The sequence below is a fragment of the Theropithecus gelada genome, chromosome 2 (genome assembly GCF_003255815.1).
Source record: "Theropithecus gelada isolate Dixy chromosome 2, Tgel_1.0, whole genome shotgun sequence".
NCBI lineage: Eukaryota > Metazoa > Chordata > Mammalia > Primates > Cercopithecidae > Theropithecus > Theropithecus gelada.
The window spans coordinates 188,904,331-188,921,972 of record NC_037669.1 but is presented as its reverse complement, the minus strand read 5'-3'; the positions used below and the strand labels follow the sequence as shown (position 1 = coordinate 188,921,972).

Below are 17,642 nucleotides of genomic sequence, written 5' to 3'. Positions count from 1 at the left end.
TACAGAGGAATTTACTTGCAACTTGGAACCAGTTTAGCCACAGTAAGGTAGGGCACTAGGCAGAGTCCTGAGGGCGCCATCCCAGACCTTAATTCCAGGATGACATTTCTAGACACACCCTGGGCCAAAAGGGAATCCACTGTCTTGAAGGGGAGAACCCAGTCCTGGCAGGATTCATCATCTGCTGACAAAAGAGCCCTTGGACCTTGAATATTCAGCAGTGGTAGCCAGGCAGTACTCGCTGTGGGCCTTGGCTGAGACTCAGAGACGTGCTGGCTTCAGGTGAGACCCAGCACGTTCCCAGCTGTGACGGGAACTCTATAGGGAGAGACTCCTTCTGCTTGAGACAAGGGGAGGGAAGAGTAAAGGGGGCTTTGTTCCTTAGCTTAGGTAGCAGCTCAGCCACAATGGGGTAGAGCACCAAGCAGAGTCTTGGAGTCCCCATTCTGGGCCTTGGTTCTTGAATGGCATTTCTGAACCTAGCCCTGAACCAAAGGGGATCCCATTGTCCTGAAGAGAGTCCCAGGCTTGGCAGCATTCACCAACAAGCTGACTGAAGAGCCCTTGGGCTTTGAGAGAACATCAGTGGTACCCAGGAAGTACTTGCCATGGGCCTGGGGCAAAGGTGGCCACAGGGAGAAACTCTGTGCTTGTAGAAAAGGGAGGGAGTAGTGTGAAGGACTTAGTCTTGTGGCTTGGGTGCCAGCTCAGCCACAGTAGAACAGAGCACCAGGTAGAATCCTAAGGTTTCTGACTTAAGGGACTGGCTTCTGAACAACATCGCTAGACCTGACTGGTGCTGGAGCAAACTCACCATTCTGAATGGAAGGACAAAAGCCAGGGTGGCTTTGTCACCTGATGACGGTAGAGCCCTAGGGCTTTGGGTGAGCCTAGGTGATAGGCAGTGGTAACTACAGGGCTTGGGTGAGACCCAGTACTATGATAGCTTCAGGTCTGACCCAGCACAGTCCTAACAGTGGTGACAACAGGAGTACTCGTGTCACTTTTCTTCTAGCCTAGTTAGCTCAGCACAGAGCTGAGCTGTTTGGGAGAAAGTAAGGAAAGAGAACAAGAGTCTTTTCCTGGTAATCCAGACAATCCTTCCAGATCTAATCTAAGACCACCAAAGAAGTATCTCTGTAAGTCTGCAAGAACCATATTGTTACTGGGCTTGGAGTGCTCCCTAATACAGAAGGGGGTGCAGTGACCGGAAACTTAGATCACAACACCCAAGTGCCTTTGAATGCTTGGAAAGCCTTCCCAAGAAGGACAGGTGAAAACAAAAACAAAAACAAAAACAGACTGTGAAGACTACAATAAACGCCTAACTCTTCAATGCCCAGACACTGACAGACATCCACAAGTGTCAAGATTATCCAGGAAAGTATGACCTCACCAAATGAACTAAATAAGGGAGCAACAATTAATCCTAGAGAGACAGGGATATGTGATCTTTCATTCGGAGAATTCAAAATAACTGTTTTGAGGATGCGCAATGAAAATCAAGATAGCACAGAGAAGGATTTCAGAATGCCATCAAATAAACTTCACAAAGGAATTCAAATAATTAAAAAAGAATTATGCAGGAATTCTGGAGTTGAAAAATGCAATTGAAATACTGAAGAATGCATCAGAGTCTCTTACCAGCAGAATCAATCAAGTGGAAGAGATAGTTAGTGGGCTTGAAGGCAGGCTATTTTAAAATAGACAGCAAGGGGAGACAGAAAAAAAGAAGAAGAAAAAAGAATGGCCAGGCGTGGTGGCTCACACCTGTAATCCCAGCACTTTGGGAGGCCGAGGCGGGCGGATCATTTGAGATCAGGAGTTCAAGACCAGCCTGGCCAACATGGTGAAACCCCGTCTCCACTAAAAATACAAAAATTTTTTAAAAAGGCAGGCATGGTGATGTGCATCTATAGTCCCAGCTACTTGGGAGGCTGAGCCCCTAAGGTCAAAGATAAAGAAAGGATCCTAAAAGTGGCAAGAGAAAAGAAATGAATAACATACAATTTAGCTTCAATATATCTGGCAGCAGACTTCTCAGTGAAAACCTGACAGATCCGGAGAAAGTGGCATGACATACTTAATGTGCTGAAGGAGAAAAACTTGTAACCTAAAATAGTAGATTCAGTGAAATTCTCCTTCAAACATGAAGGATAAATAAATATTTTTTCCCAGACAAATAAAACTAAGGGGTTTTATTAACATCAGACATGTCCTCCAAGAAATGTAAGCGAGTTCTTCAGTCTGAAAGAAAAGTTTGTAAACGAGCAAAAAGAAATCATCTAAAGGTGCGAAACTCACTGGTAATAGTGTACAGAAAAACACACTACATTTTAACACCATAATTGCGATGTGTAAACTACTCACATCTTAAGTAGAATGACTAAAGATGAACCAATAAAAAATAAACTACAACAACTTTTCAAGATACAGATAGTGTAATAAGATATAAATAGAAATAGCAAAAAGTTAAAAAGTGGGGGGACACAATTAAAATTAAACTTTTAATTAGTTTTCTCTTTGTTTATGCAATAAGTGTTAATTTGTCATTAATTTTAAATAATGGATTATAAGATATTATTTGCATGTTTTATGGTAACTTCAATCAGAAAATACACAACAAACACAATAAAAACCAAGAACTTAAAACCTTAAAACATATCGTCAGAGAAAATCACCTTTGCTAAAAGGAAGACAGGAAAAAAGGAAAGAAGAGAAGACCACAAACAACCAGAAAACAAGTAACAAAATGGCAGGGGTAAGTCCTTACTTATCAATAACAACATTGAATATAAATGGACTAAACCCTTCAATCAAAACACACAGAGTAGCTGAATGGATTAAAAAAACAAGACCCAATGATGAGTTGCACTTTTCCTATAAAGACACACATAAACTGAAAATAAAGGGATGGAAAAATATATTGCATGCAAGTAGAAACCAAAAAAAACAGCAATAGCTATACTTACATCAGACAAAGTAGATTTCAAGACAAAAACTATACAAAGAATCAAAGAAGGTCATTACATAATGATAAAGAAATCAATTCAGCAAAATGATATAACAACTATAAATATATGTGTACCCAATACTGGAGCACCCAGATATATAAAGGAAATATTATTAGAGCTAAAGAGAAAGATAGACTCCAACTCAATAACAGATGGAGGCTTAAAAACCGCACTTTCAGCATTGACACATCATCCTGACAGAAAATTAGTAAGGAAACATCTGGTTTAATCTGCACAATACACCAAATGAACCTAATGTATACTTACAGAACATTTTATCCAATGACTGCAGAATACATATTCTCCTCAGTACATGGATCATTCTCAAGGATATACCATATGTGAGGCCACAAAACAAGTCTTAAAACATTCAAAAAATTGGAAGTTATATCACGTATCTTCTGTGACTAAAATGGAATAAAACTAGAAATCATTAACAAGAGGAAATTTGAAAACTATACAATCATAAGGAAATTAGACAGTATGTTCCTTAATGACCAATGGGTCAAAGAAGAAATGAAAAAGGAAATTGAAAAAAATCTTGAAAGAAATGATAATGGAGACACAACATACTGAAACCAATGAGATACAGCTAAAGCAGTACTAAGAGAAAAGCTTATAGCTATAATCACCTATGTCAAAAATTAGAAAACTTCGAATAAACTACCTAATTGTGCTTCTTAAAGAATTAGAAAAGCAAGAATAGAACAAACCCAAAATTAGTAGAGAAAAATAATAAAGTTCACAGTAGAAATAAGTGAATGTGAAATTAAGAAAACAATACAAAAAGCAATGAAACAAAATAGTGGTTTTTAGAAAAGATAAACAAAATTGAGAAAACTTTGGCCAGACTAACTAAGAAAGAAAAGAGAGAAGGCCCCCCAAAAACAAAATCAGAGGTGAAAATGAAGACTTTACAACTGATACTGCAGAAATCCAAAGAATCATCAGAGGCTACTATGAGCAACTCTATGCCAGCAAATTGGAAATTCTAGAAGAAATATATACATTCCTAGACACATACAACCCACCAAGATTGAACCACGAAAAAATCCAGAACGGGAACAGACAAATGACAAGTGACCAGATCAAAGCAGTAATAAAAAGTCATCCAGCAAAGAAAAGCCTGGAACCTGATGGCTTCAATGGTGAATTTTACCAAACATTTAAAGAAGAACTAATATCAACCCTACTAAAACTATTCAGAAAAATAGGGCAGTAGGGAATACTTCCAAACTTACGAGGCCAATATTACCCTGATACCAAAAGCAGACAAAGTCACCTCAAAAAGAAAAGAAAACTATAGGCCAATATCCCTGTTGAACATTGATGCAAAAATCCTCAACAAAATACTAGCAAACTGAATTGGCTTCAACAACTCATTAAAAAGATCATTCATCATGACCAACTGGGATTTATTCCAGAAATACAAGGATAGTTCAGCATACACAAATCAATCAATGTGATGTGTTATATCAACAGAACAAAATACAAAAAAAAAATGATCATTTCAATTGATGCTGAAAAATTATTTGATAAAATTCAACAAATAGACCAATGGAACAGAATGAAGCACTCAGAAGTAAATCTGTTTACATGTCTACAGTTAACTCATTTTTAACAAAGATGCCAAGGACATACACTGGGGAAAGGACAATCTCTTCAATAAATTGTGCTAAGAAAACTGGATATCCGTATGCAGCAGAATGAAACTAGACTCCCTATCTCTAGCTAACCATATACAAAAATCAAATAAAAATGGATTAAAGGCCTGGCGCGGTGGCTCACACCTGTAATCCCAGCATTTTGGGAGGCTGAGGCGGGGCAGATCACCTGAGGTCAGGAGTTTGAGACCAGCCTGGCAAACATGGTGAAACCCCATCTCTACTAAAAATACAAAAAATTAGCCGCACATGGTGGCACGCACCTTTAATCTCAGCTACTCAGGAGGCTGAGGCAGGGGAATCACTTGAACCTGGGAGGCGGAGGTTGCAGTGAGCCAAGATCGCGCCTTTGTACTCCAGCCTGGGCAACAAGAGTGAAACTCCGTCTCAAAAAAAAAAAGGTGTGTTGGGGGGGATTAAAGGCTTAAATCTAAGACCTTACATTATGAAACTAATAAAATAAAACTTGGGGAAAACACTCCGGGACATTATTCTTGGCAAAGATTTCTTGAGTAATACCCCACAAACACAGGCAACCAGAGCAAAAGCGGACAAATGGGATCACATCAAGTTAAAAACCTTCTGCAAAGGGAAGGATACAATCAACAAAGTGAAGAGACAACCCACAGAATGGGGGAAAATATTTGCAAACTATCCATCTGACAAGGAATCAATAACCAGAATATATAAGAAGCTCAGACAACTCTATAGGGAAAAAAATCTATTAATCTCACTAAAAAATACATGAAGATCTGAATAGACATTTCTCAAAAGAAGACACACAAAGTGGTATATAAAAATGTGCTCAACATCATTGATTGTCAGACAAATGCAAATAAAAGCTAACAATATGTCACCTCACCTCAGTTAAAATGGTTTTTATCCAAAATACAGGAAATCACGAACACTGGCCAGCATGTGGAGAAAAGGGAACCCTTGTACACTCTTGGTGGGAATGTAAATTAGTACAACCACTATGGAAAATCGTTTGGAGGTTCTTCAAAAAACTAAAAATAGGGCTACTATGTGATCCCACAATCTCATTACTAGGTATATACCCAAAAGAAAAGAAATCAGTATATCAAAGAGACTTCTACACTCTCATGTTATGGTAACACTATTCCCAATAGCCAAGATTTTGAAGCAACTGAAATGTCCACCAACAGACAAATGGATAAAGAGAATGTAGTACATATAATTCACCCATAAAAAAGGAATGAGATTCTGTCATTTACGACAACATGAATAGGACTGGAGGTCATTATGTTAAGTAAAATAAGCCAGGCACAGAAAGATAAACTTCATATGTTCTCCCTGATTTGTGAGAGCTAAAAGTTAAAACAATTGAACTCATGGGGATAGACAGTAGACTGACGGTTACCAGAGGCTGGGAAGGGTAGTGGCAGGGAGTGAGGATAGTTTATGGGTACAAAAATGTAGTTGGAAAGAATGAATAAGATCTAGTATTCGATAGCAGAACAGGGAGACTAAAGGTAACAATAATTTATTATATATTTAAAGTTAACTAAAAGTATAATTGGATTACTTGTAACAAAAAGAAAGGATAAATGCCTGAGGTGATGAATACCCCATTTACCCTGATGTGATTATTATGCATTATATGCCTGTATCAAAATATCTTATGTACCCCATAAATACACCCAGTATGTACCCACAAAAACTAAAAGTTAAAAAAACAAAATATCAAAAGCAAAAATCTTATTTTTTATATATTTTTTCAAATGTCTTAGAAAATTCTCAACAAATTTTACAATTTTTGTTGATGTCTCAGGATCATTATTATTAATTTTAACAATTGTATTGCCCTGTAAAATACACTTTCGGAGACTTGTTAACAACTTGTTAGGCTGTCTGGCATTATTTGTCTTCATACATGATGGCACCATGTATTGTGACTTTGGAGGGCATGATATTTGTTGGTTTGTTGTTTGCTTACTTTTTTGCCATAAAATAGTTATTTCTCACCATATGTTTTTAAATCTGTCTATTTCAACTTTTGCTTCTTGGTAAGAGGTTAGCAGTCCTTTTCTGCTAAGAAGCAGACAGTAAATATTTTAGGCTTTATGGACCATATAGCCTTTGTCACAATCACTCGACTCTGAGGTTGTAGCCTGAAACAGTCATAGACAACACAGAAACAAATGGTTATGGCTGTGTTCCAATGGAACTTTATTTTCAAAAACAGGCAGTTTGCTGGATTTGGTGTGTGGGTTGTAGTTCTAGACTGTTGAGTGTGGTGAAATAGCCGTGTAGAGTAGTATGTTAAAAGGTAAATAGAATTTTTAAAAATGTAAATACATATTGTGTTAGGACACAATGAAACCCTACAAGCTATGTAAAATTTATTGCTGCAATTTTATGACAGCATTTGTGGGTGGTTAGATGTCTTTCTTTTGTCCCTTCTTTGCATCTTCTTTCAGGTTTGTATCTATGTGGCAGATGTTTGGGGTTATTGAATAAATGAGCTCTAGAACACTTGCTTCATATGAATACGTGCCTGTGTATGTTTTTGTATCTCAGATATAGCTAAATTCATTGTACCAATTAAGACCTCGCTAAGATTGGTTTGAGCTCCATTCTATGAATTTTAGAGCTCAGTATGGCCCACCCCAACCACCACTAAGTTGTATGCAAATTTTCAGTGTGAGTTTATATTTTCGTGATCTCCTCTAGCTCTTAATTCTGCTTCTGTCAAATTATTTCATTTTAGAGACTGTACAGCTATCCTTGTTCTCTAAAAAAGTCTCTTGGCCATTTCTATACCTCAGACTCCAGCCTCTTACCATGGTTTTTGGTTTTCCTTAGTCCCTTCCAGATGGCTCACAGGAGCTCCAAATTCTTCTCACATTGTTCTGTAGATGAATTCCATTTCCTCCAGTCTTACTCCCAAATTTCTCTGACTCCTCTGTGCATGTTTTGATCTACCAAGATGCTTTGCTGAAGAAAGAGGACCCGTTCTCCCTTAATTGAACTGTCTTCCCAAGAAGGGAGTTTTAATTTTGAGTAGAATTTTTTCCCTATGGATATATGGATGAAAGACTGGGTGAATGAATGACTAAAAAGATGTTATACGGTACTGTATATTAGGATAGCTACTTCATATGGAGGCTAGTACCAAATATGAAAAACCTATTTTTGGCTTATTATAGTTGATTTTGTGATCTAGATATTATTCAGCATTGTTCTTCAAATCCCCTGCCATAGCCAAAACACACCTTATATACTATTTCTGCTTTTACCTATAGGGAGCATTTTATTCATTTCTTGTTTCATTTTATAGCATATCCTAATAATGATTTTATTACAAAAGGAGTCAGGAATATCACTTCATATGATAGTCTACTAATTGTAGAAATAAAATATAAGATCATAAATTGTGTAAGGTAAAAGACTTAAAATCAAAGTATCCACTGAAACTTACAATAGTAAGGTGGTATTTCTATTTGGAGGAATGTCCCCAGATCTCCAATATTAGAAAAATAGTTATCTTATTAATATTAAATAGTTCTAAAATAGGTAATTTAAAATGATTTTATTCAAAATTAGTATTATTTAGTCATATATGAATTATCAGCCACTCTTAATTGTCTACAAAGAGCACTGCAAAGAACTTCAAATAAAAAGATACATTTTTAATAGACTAAAGAACATGGTGGCTCATGCCTGTGATCCCAGCACTTTGGGAGGCCAAGGCGGGGAGATCTGTTGAGGTCAGGAGTTCAGTACCAGTCTGGCCAACATCACGAAACCCCATCATTTCCAAAAATACAAAAATTAGTCAGGTGTGGTGGCATGCACCTGTAGTCCCAGCTACTTGGGAGGCTGAGACATGAGAATCGCTTGAACCCAGGAGGCAGAGGTTGCAGTGAGGTAAGATCACACCACTGTACTCCACACTGGGTGACAGAGTAAGACTCCATCTAAAAAATAAAAATAAAAATAAAGAACTTACAGTCTGGTTTTGCTTCTGGAAGCGATAGAATTATGATTAAATGATTAGAAAAAATCAGAAGTGTAATATATGAGTAAGTTAATTTTTTAAGAACTCACATTTCCTGAGCACTACAGTAACCTAAAACTGGCTTCTTTGAAGTTTCCTCAGTGTGTTGAACTGTAACAGAAAGCTAGCAACTATACTGCTTATACTTTTTTCTTAGAATCACTAGAAAATATTTGACCAGAAAAAATAGATTCTGAGTAAAATTAGTTTTTTAAAAAAACCAAACCTGATCCTTTTGTAGTTCATAAGCATGATGATTGGGTGTTCACGTGCATGTGTGAGATATGCCTTGTCAAGACATCAGCACATTACCCATCTGATACGAAAAAATAAAGTCATCTTATAAAAATTCACAGTTATAAAATAGGAATAGATAGGACACTGAATGCTTTGGGTTTGTTTTGTCAACATTTATGTTTTCAAGCAGGCTTGCTTCATCCAATTTTTATATTCTTTTGAGGAAAAACCCATTGCCAGGAATCACACTATGTAATGCAAATCAGACACAGAACTATTCCCTACAGACTTTCTAGCCTGTGAAGAAAGATATGCATGCAGACAACAGAGGAAATTGGGGTGCTTCTGACTTCAGGCTTTGTGGAAGAGTTGACGTTTGGACTGGCCCATGATAAACTTTAATAAACTAGAAGAGATACAAAGGACATTTTTGGCTAAGGAAAGAAGATGAACAAAGGCTAAAAGTTCCAAAGTCTATGTCCAAGTAAAGCAAGTGCAGGCTTGTATTTTACTGTCTTTGATTTCTAAATTCAAGAAGCTCTGAAAACCATTGTGTGTGTTGTTGTTTTTCCTTAAGGTACAGACTGACCTGAATTGACAGGAGGCCATTTATAGTGTTTATTTATCCCACTTATGAGAATATTTATAGATTTTACTGCAGAAATATCAACATATTTCATTATAGGTGCAGCCCCAACATATATGGCTTTTGCTAGTATTTTATACATTAACTGTATTACTTTAAAAAAAAATACCACCTTGTTCCCCCAAAAACTTGAATTACAAAACACACTCAGGACCAGCTGTTTCTGGTAAGGGATTGTAGACTTGAAGTAATTATGGGGGAAGTGATATTGTATAAACTATGTCCAGAAAGCTAGGTGAAGATTGTGCCAGTTCTTGAACACACCAAGTTACAGATTGTGGTAATTTGACTTTAGGCTACAAGGAACCATATACTTCAAAATATACTTTTGAAGAAGAAGTGAAATATTCAACCATTTTTAATCAAAATTGGTTTGAGTCCCTGAGCACACGCTATTTTAAAGTTTTTCTCCATGCAATTACAAAAACTCTGAGTAAGATGGTGTCAGATGAAATGCCTTTTGAGAATAGATATTTACATCCATCATTTGTGATGGTGTGTAGGAGAAACAAGGTTAGAGAAAACAATTTCAGATAATGTCTGCAGCTTGCTAAGTGTCATGCCACATAAATATGGTCAGAGTTTGATGTCCCCAAATGACTGTGCATTAAGAATACAAGAACTGTTTCATAGAAGAAAAAATAAACAAGCAAAAACCATAAGAAATAGTAATTTATTTCATATTTGGTCATTTTCCTTGCTAAAAATACCTGAAGGCAAATTCCAGAAAATTTGTTTCTGATTTGGTTAAGAAAATTAATTGAGAAATTTAAAATGTTATTGTCATTGTTGTATATACAGTGTATGTGTGTCACTCATAGTGAGTCTTTAAACTCTGCCTTTAAAAACAAGCATCAGAAGTTTGGTACAAAATCAATGTTCACAAATAGTAGAACTGCTATACACCAACAACGACCAAGTTGAGAATCAAATCAAGAACTCAATTGCTTTTGAAACAGCTACAAAAAATAAAATTAAAAAATACTTAGTAATATACTTAAGGAGGTGAAAGATCTCTACAAGGAAACTACAAAACAATGCTGAAAGAAATCATAGATGACACAAAGAAATGGAAAGACAACCCATGCTCATAAATGAGAAGAATCAATATAGTGAAAATGACCATACTGCTCAAAGCAATCTACAGATTTAGTTCAATCTCCATCGAAATGTCATCAGCATTCTTCACAGAAATAGAAAAAAAATCCTAAAATTCATATGGAACCAAAAAAGAGCCCACACAGTCAAAGCAATACTAAGCAAAAAGAACAAATCTGGAGGCATCACCTTACCCAACTTCAAATTATACTACAAGACTATAGTTACCAAAACGGCATGGTACTAGTGTAAAAATAGGCATGTAGACCAATGGAACAGAACAGAGAACCCAGAAATAAAGCCAAATACTTACAGCTAATTGATCTTCAACAAAGCATACAAAAACATAAATTGGGGAAAGGACACCCTATTAAATAAATGTTGCTGGGAAAACTAGCAAGCTACATGTAGAAGAATGAAACTGGATCCTTATCTTTCCCCTTACACAAAAATTAACTCAAGATGGATCAAAGACTTAAATATATGACCTGAAACCATAAAAATTATAGAAGATAACATCGGAAAAACTCTTCTAGACATTGGCTTAGGCAAATAATTTATGACTAAGACCTCAAAAGCAAATGAAACATAAACAAAAATAAATAAATGTAATATAATTAAACTAAAAATCTTCTGCACAGCAAAAGAAATAGTCATCAAAGTAAATGTATTTCCCACACAGTGGGAGAAGAAAATATTCACAAACTATGCACCCTACAAAGGACTAATATCTAGAATCTGCAAGGAACTCAAACAAATTAGCAAGAAAGAAACAAATAATCCCATCCAAAAGTGGACAAAGGACATGAATAGACAATTCTCAAAATTAGACACAGACAGACAACAAACAAGAAAAAATGCTCAACATCACTAATTATCAGGGAAATGTCAAGTAAATCCACAATGAGATACCACTTTACTCCTGCAAGAATGACCATAATTAAAAGTCAAAAAACAATAGATGTTGGAATGGATGTGGTAAAAAGGGAACACTTTTACACATTTACTCAGCTGGTGTGAATGTAAATTGGTACAACCTATGGAAAACAGTTTGGATATTTCTTTAAGAACTAAAAGTAGAACTACTATACAATCCAGCAATCCCACTACTGGATATCTACCCAAAGGAAAAGAAGCCATTATATGAAAAAGACACATGCACACACATTTGTAGCAGCACAATTCGCAATTGCAAAGATATGGAACCAACCTGAGTGCTTATCATCCAATGAGTGGATAAAGAACATATAGTATATAAACACCATGGAATAGTACCCAGCCATAAATAGAAATGAAATAATGTCTTTTGCAGCAACTTGGATGGAGCTGGAGGCCATTATTCTAAATGAAGTACCTCAGGAATGAAAAGTCAAATATTGTGTGTTTTCATGTATAAGTGGGAGCTAAGCTATGAGGATGCAAAGGCATAAGTATGAGATTACATATTGGGTACAATGTACATTGCTTGAGTGACAGGTGCATTAAAATCTCGGAAATCACCACTAAAGAACGTATCCATGTAACCAAAACCACCTGTTTCCCCAAAACTATTGAAATATAAATAGAAGTGCATTCACCAAAAAAGGTTGGGAATTAGAAAACTGACTCTAGGAATGTATCCATCTTCGTTTTTCTTTCTTAGACTATCTGCATAGTCAGTTAGTTTTGGCTCTCTGTAAGCTTGTAATAAGTATTTCTGAGACCCCAAGATTAAAAGCACATTTTTTACAATTTTTGAAGTGTCATTCAAAATTCCAAACAAAAACAAAAACAAAAAAACAAATGGAAAGACAGCTCATGCTCATAAATGGAAGGAATCAATATAGTGAAAATGACCATACTGTCCAAAGCAATGTACAGATTCAGTACAATCCCCATCAAAATGTCATCAGTGTTCTTCACAGAGCTAGAAAAAAAATCCTAAAATTCATATGGAACCAAAAAAGAACCCACACACCAAAGAAATACTAAGCAAAAAGAACAAATCTGGAGGCATCACCTTACCCAACTTCAAATTATACTACAAGACTATAGTTACCAAAACAACATGGTAATGGTATAAAAATAGGCATGTAGACCAATGGAACAGAATAGTTAACCCAGAAATAGGCCAAATACTGACCACTAATTGATCTTCAAGAAAGCATACAAAAACATAAATTGGGGAAAGGACACCCTATTCAATAAATGTTGAAATGTACCGATACATGGGCTGGAAGCACATGTAGGCTTATATAATAAAACTTGGAATTGGTATATTTTTCAAGAAGAGTATTTGGTATCTGCCTTAGCAAAATTGCTTAACCTACTTCCTAGAAGTGGAATTCCAATCCTTGAAAGTCTTTGCAAAGAAAATCAGAAAGTTCCATCTAATTCCCGGCTTATAGTTTTCCAGAAAAATTCTGCATTTGACTTCAGAAGAACAGAGAATAATAATAATTTTTATAAACATTATACAGCTCTCACTAGTGCCCAAGGATGAAGAACATGTATTAGGTCATAGAAGTATTTTTTGATGTTGTAATCTCAACAGTCATATTCTGACTATTTGATGTTCTTAGTGATTTTTATCACTTTATAAGTGATTTTAAAAAATCACTTATAAAGATGCTGATTTTTTAAAACAATATTTATTTGATTTAAAAAGTATTCAATAATACTTTTAGAAAATATGACAATATAGAAATGCAGTAATAAGAATTGATATTGATATCTATTGAGTTTTTTTGAGGTCCTATTGTCATTGTACCTTACATTTTACATACATTATCTCAGTTAAGCTTTACCCTGTTATGTAATATTATTTACATTTTATATAATAGAAACTGATGACTAGAGAGGTTAAGTGAATGGCACAAAGTTATATGGCAGTAAGTGGTAGAGCAGAAGTCAAGCCCAGGAAATTCAATTCCAGAATGCATGCTCTGAGCAGCTATTCTCCCAGCTTCCCTACAATTGACAACCACCACCAAAATGGTCACTGAGAAATAACTACAGTTATATTTTTTGTGTATATGCTTTCAATATTTTCCCCATATATATATATATTTCAATATATAAATGAAATAATAAGGCAGACTGTTTTCTCACCTTCCATGTTGGCTTTTTGCTCATCGAACTTATGAAAACTAAAAGAATGGCAAAGGAATGATTTTAGTATATGCTAATCCAGAAGGTAGGTCTAATGCTGAGTGTCTAGGTAAGACCATGGACTAAAAACAACAAACAAACAAAAAGCACTATCCAAACAAGCTGCCATCAGACTAACACCTCCTGAGCAAAAGCTACTTATATTCCTCAGCTCGAGGTGTCAGTGACAGCATCAAGCATGTGGTAGAAACTTAAAGGAGGGGGTTGATTTTCCAAATTTTATCTTCACATACCTTCCTTTCAAAATATAACAACCCAAAATGTTGTTAATAACTTTACGTTTTAAATTTCACCTTTAAGGAAAGTATTTTCATTTGCTTTAAAATAATTATAAATTTTAAAAATAGGGATGACCAGATGTTTCATAAAAGGTTCTGACCAGAAAAAAAGAAAAAAGAAAAAATATCCAAACTTCTTTTTCAGAATGTACTAGTCCTTTTAAAGATCTTCTGTAAATGGGGAGTCCGTTAAGTGCTAACCTCTATGTTAAGCATTTCCTTTTCTTTCTTTTTTCCTTTTACCACAACAAACCTCAAGGCAGATTATTAACCTTGTGTTGCAAATGGGAAAAATGAGATTAAAATTAAGAAATGTGTCCATGAACACACAGCTGGGACTTGAACTCAGCAATGTGTAGCTCTCAAGTCTTTCTTACGATGTCATCTAAGAGTTTGACAACCAAACTGATCATAATACCTACAGCGTGGAGTGGACAACTGAAATGAAAACAGGAAAGAAAAAAAAATCATCACTCTAATAACGTGTGTAGCTGTAAACTATCTTGCTGTCTAATATTTTTCTGATAATTTTAAAACATTAAACTGCAGGGCCAGGTATGGCGTCTCACTCCTGTAATCCCAGTACTTTGAGGCGGGTGGATCACCTGAGATCAGTTCGAGACCAGCCTGGCCAACATGGTGAAAAACTGTCTCTACTAAAAATAAAAAAATTAGGTGGGCATGGTGGCACTTGCCTGTAATCCCAGCTATGCTGGAAGCTGAGGCAGGAGAATTGCTCAAACCCGGGAGGTGGAGGTTGCAGTGAGCTGAGATCACTCTTTTGCACTCCAGCCTGGGTGAGAGAGCAAGACTCTATCTAAAAAGAAAAAAAAAAGGCCGGGTGCAGTGGCTCACACCTGTAATCCCAGCACTTTGGGAGGCTGAGGCGGGTGGATCACTAGGTCAGGAGATGGAGACCATCCTGGCTAACATAGTGAAACCCTGTCTCTACTAAAATACTAAAAAATTAGCTGGGCATGGTGGCAGGTGCCTATAGTCCCAGCTACTCGGGAGGCTGAGGCAGGAGAATGGTGTGAATGCGGGAGGCGGAGCTTGCAGTGAGCGGAGATGGTGCCACTGCACTCCAGCCTGGGCGACAGAGCAAGACTCTATCTAAAAAATATACATATATGTATATTAAAATACAATTCAGATACCACAAAATTTACCCTTTTAATGTGTACAGTTCAGTGGTTCTTAGTATATGTACAAGGCTATGCAACCATCACCACTCTCTAATTCCAGAACACGTTCATCACCCTGGAAAAAAACCCCATCCCCATTAGCATTCACTTCTTATAGAATTTTGATGAAGCAAAATCCTTCAAAAGCCGTCTACTAAAAATCCAATTTTCTTAGATTTTTCTTTCAAAGAAAGACAATTCTTAAATATTTTATAGCTACAGAAGAGAACTTATTAAAATAATCTCAAATAACAAATGAGCAATATTGCTGTTGTTGAATAAATCTTCAAGGATGAAAGGATGAAAAGGATTATTACTGGTAGAATTTCCCAAAAGTCATAAATGTCAATAAACTTCTCTGCCATATCATATTATTACAATTTATTAAGCACCTATGATCTGGCAGGCACCATATTAAGATGGTCTATGTCAATTAATGCTGACAACAATTCTAAGGAAGTATGAATACTCACTCTATTGTACACATGATAACCACTGAAAGATAGAGCAGTCATCTCACCCAATAAGTGTGAGAGTTGAGAAGTAATCCTAGGTCCAGTTTGATTTCAAAGCTCAAGCTCTAAACACTAAGCTCCACCAAGTGACAGAAAGTGGATCAAAAGAGAATGTAGATGTCAAAATTTAAAAAAAAAAAAAAAAAAAAAAAAAAAAAGCCGGAGGGAGAGAGGAGGATGAACAGAAGTGGGTTAAGGGTACAAACATACAATCCAATAAGAGGAATAAATGTAATGGTTGGTAGCAGAATAGGATGACCATACTTGATAAAAATGTATTATCCTCAGGTGATGGACACTTTAGATACCTTCCCTTAATTGCTATGCATTAGATATGTGTAACAACATTTCTCATGCACCTCACTGATATGGTTTGGCTGTGTCCCCACCCAAATCTCATCTTGAATTCCCACATGTTGTGGGAGAGACCCCATGGGAGGTAGTTGAATAATGGGGCTGGGTTTTCCTGTGCTGTTCTGTTTCCTGTGCTGAATAAATCTCGTAAGATCTGATGATGATATAAGTGGGAGTTTCCCTGCACAAGCTCTCTTCCCTTGTCTGCCACCATGTGAGATGTGTCTTTCACCTTCTGCCTTGATTGTGATGTCTCCCCAGCCAGGTGGAACTAAGTCCATTAAACCTCTTTCTTTTGTAAATTGCCTAGTCTCCAGTATGTCTTTATCAGCAGCCTAAAAATGGACTAATACAGTAAATTGATACCAGTAGAGTGGGGTGCTGCTGAAAAGATACCTAAAAATGTGGAAGTAACTTTGGAACTGGGTAACAGGCAGAGGTTGAAACAGTTTGGAGGGCTCAAAAGAAGACAGGAAAATGTGGGACAGTTTGGAACTCCCTAGAGACTTGTCAAATGGCTTTGACCAAAATGCTGGTCATTATATGGACAATGAAATCCAGGCTGAGGTGGTCTCAGATGGAGATGGGGAACTTGTGAGGAACTGGAGCAAAGGTGACTCTTGTTATGTGTTAGCAAAGAGACTGGTGGCATTTTGCCTCTGCCCTAGAGGTTTGTGGAACTTTGAACTTTAGAGAGATGATTTAGGGTATCTGGCAGAAGAAATTTCTAAGCAGCAAAGCATTCAAGATGTGACTTGGGTGCCGTCAAAGGCATTCAGTTTTATACCTGAAAGAGAGCATAAAAGTTGGGAAAGTTTGCAGCCTGACAATGTGATAGAAAAGAAAATCCCATTTTCTGAGGAGAAATTCCAGCCAACTACATAGATTTGCATAAGTAATGAGTAGCTGAATACTGTTCCCCAAGACAATGGAAAAAATGTCTCCAGGGAATATCAGAGGTCTTCATGGCACCCCTTCCCATGTCAGGCCTAGAGGACTAGGAGGAAAACATGGTTTTGTGAGTAGGGCCCGGGGTCCCCATGCTATGTGCAGCCTAGGAACTTGGTGCCCTGTGTCTCAGCTGCTCCAGCTGAGTCTGAAAGGGCCAATGTACAGCTTTGGCCATGACTTCAGAGGGTGCAAGACTCAAGCCTTGGTAGCTTCAATGTGGTGTTGAGCCTGCCAGTGCACAGAAGTCAAGATTTGGGGTTTGGGAAACCCCACCTAGATTTCAAAGGATGTAAGGAAATGCCTAGATGTCCAGGCAGACTTTTGCTGCAGGGGTAGGCCTCTCAGAGAACCTCTGCTAGGGCAGTGTGGAAGGGAAATGTGGGGTTGGAGCCCCCATACAGGGTCCCTACTGGGGCACTATCTAGTGGAGCTGGGAGGACCACCATCCCCTAGACCCTAGAATGGTAGATCCACTGACAGGTTGCACCATGTACCTGGAAAAGCTGCAGACACACAACACCAGCCCATGA

The 17,642-nt window shown here is 37.0% G+C and overlaps 1 protein-coding gene and 1 pseudogene across 1 annotated transcript in view; both read left to right on the top strand.

Moving 5' to 3' along the window:
- Positions 1-17,642, top strand: part of FGF12 (fibroblast growth factor 12) — a 584,720-nt gene that overhangs the window by 180,798 nt on the left and 386,280 nt on the right. The window lies entirely within an intron of this gene.
- On the top strand, positions 8,929-9,021 carry LOC112619955 (annotated as a pseudogene).